Below are 2,332 nucleotides of genomic sequence, written 5' to 3'. Positions count from 1 at the left end.
AAAGCATTTGATTCCAACAGCAGTTTTTGACCACTGGTTGTCAGTCTGTCTGCAAGTCTGTCTTAAAGCAACAGCTAGGCGCCCATATGCTTGCTGTAATCATTCCTCCTGCTCTTCCAGGCCATTAAAAGATTTCTACTTAAGTGATGCAGGACAAAGTTCTCCTGCAGAAAACTACATTCCACTGTTCTAAACTTCATCTGAACTTGATATGAGCAAAAGAGGAGTGATAGTAACACAAAGAGAGAATTGTGTACTAAAAAAAATTTAACTCACTGAAAAAGACATTCACTTGCTTGTCTAACAGACACTGCTGAAGTGGCATATTAGCTTTAGATAAATACAACAGATATTTTTTCACAGAATAAGGACTGTGGATTTTGTCCTCCATCCAAATTATTTTAAAAACACAGCAGCTCTTTGAGGTCAGTGAAGGACCTCAATAAATTCCAATCTGGCCTTCGTCACCAATAGAGCACAGATATAGCACTACTACTACTGCTCAACATTCTGTCCTGGTCCTGCTTGATTTAACTGCTGCATTTGATACTATGACTCTTAAACAGGGCAAACGGTAGCAGATCAGAACGAGGCTTCTCATTATGACAAATGCTAGTTCAGTCTGTTTTCATAAAATCATTTTTATTACATCTGTTATTATAACAATGCAAAAGTAATATCAAAAACATTATTTTATTCAATCGTCCTGAAAAAGTGACACCTGAAGAAGCACAGAATAATGATAATAGTGGAATATATTTAAATGAGTTACAGACCCTATTCGTCAGCTCCCCGATAAGAAAAATCCTGGACCTTAAATTCACAGACAGACACAGATTAATATAAACACTGTGTGTCAGCCCTTTCCTGAACTGGAAAAGAAGTTGACTTAACACTTAAAATGATTTATTTCATCACTGGAGTAATATGCAATAAGATAATCACTGGCAAATATATTTCGTGCTGCTTCAAGTGTTGTGCACAGCAGATTTGCTGCTGTGATAAGCCATTTCCAATTCACAGAGCTCTCACAGCACCACTTTGTTGGGTCTCTGCGTAAAATACTCCCAAACTCTAGATGGTCATAGGGGAGTTTTTCAGCTGCAGCTTGTTCTCTGGGGGAATCCCTGCTAAGACCAGGTGCAGTGACGCACCAACGCATGTTATGCAAATCGACATATTTCCATAATCGATAATAATAATACGATTACTGAATCGCTCCAGCCCTAAATGTCACTTAATTTCTTATTGGTCCTAATAAGTTTGTCTTTGATGGGATCTGCTTCTCCAACTTTGAAACCCAAAAGAACCCTACCCTAATTTTTTCATGCCTAGACTAAAGTTTTTTTTCTCTTGTTTCTCCTGCAGCCAGGCTGTTAACCACAACAAACTGTAGATCCCACATCACACCAATCCTTGCATTAGGTCAGCGGAGTCTTCTGTATCTGTTAGTATATAGTATCTGGCTAGTATGAAAAGGAGGAATGATTACAGTAAGCAAAATCTGTTCCAATGTTCATATGGGTAGCTGACGGACTTGAAAAATTGTGAAGCTATCCTTTAACTATCTCTGCATCTTGACAGGCATCAAGATGATAAAAATGAACTAATCTGAATGTATGAGAAGCCTTCTGATAACTTCTATGTAAAAAAAAGTAGTAGGTGGAGTCGCTGCTCATCTCTGAGTGTCACAGTCGATTTGACATAATGCCAGTTCATATATATTCAGTAGCTGGTGTGTTTACCTGAGAGTACTCCACTGGGTAAAGGCAAGAGTGCTGACGCAGCATGGAGAATAAGTAGTGAACAAACAAAAATTTTATAAAATACACACATCAAAAGGAAAAGTGGACGGTTGGCTGGGTGGCTTGACAGATGGATGGAAGAAGGAAGAAAGCAGCAGGATGAGACAAAGCTAAGATGAACAATAAAGCTCATCCACATCTGATGCATGTGGGTGCATTTTAACACAAAAGCAGTTGGGCAGTATATAGCTCAGACTATTACAGGGTTAGCTTGGGTTGCAGGTAAACCCTGCTGCTGTTCAAAACAGCTGTGTCTTCAATCTTTGCATATCAACATCCTTTTGTAAGGGACACTTAAATACATGAGCCTAAAGTGAAACAGAAACTGAGGGCCTGTGTCAATCCCCACACTCGTGGTAGTCTAGTGTCCACATGTCTGAATGCCTGGTAAATGATGTTAGTACACGGCTGAACTGAGCTCAGATGCTTGGCTGATTTGATTTCTACATGAAAAACTAAAAAGGATGAAAATACAGCATTACAATAAAATCAAATGACATTTGGGGGCTGAAGAAAAGGCAAAAGGA

The sequence above is a fragment of the Micropterus salmoides genome, unplaced genomic scaffold (genome assembly GCF_014851395.1).
Source record: "Micropterus salmoides isolate LMB-PRFRI ecotype aquatic unplaced genomic scaffold, ASM1485139v1 Ms_hic_scaffold_13, whole genome shotgun sequence".
In the NCBI taxonomy this organism is placed as follows: domain Eukaryota; kingdom Metazoa; phylum Chordata; class Actinopteri; order Centrarchiformes; family Centrarchidae; genus Micropterus; species Micropterus salmoides.
Note: the sequence above shows the minus strand (reverse complement) of the source record.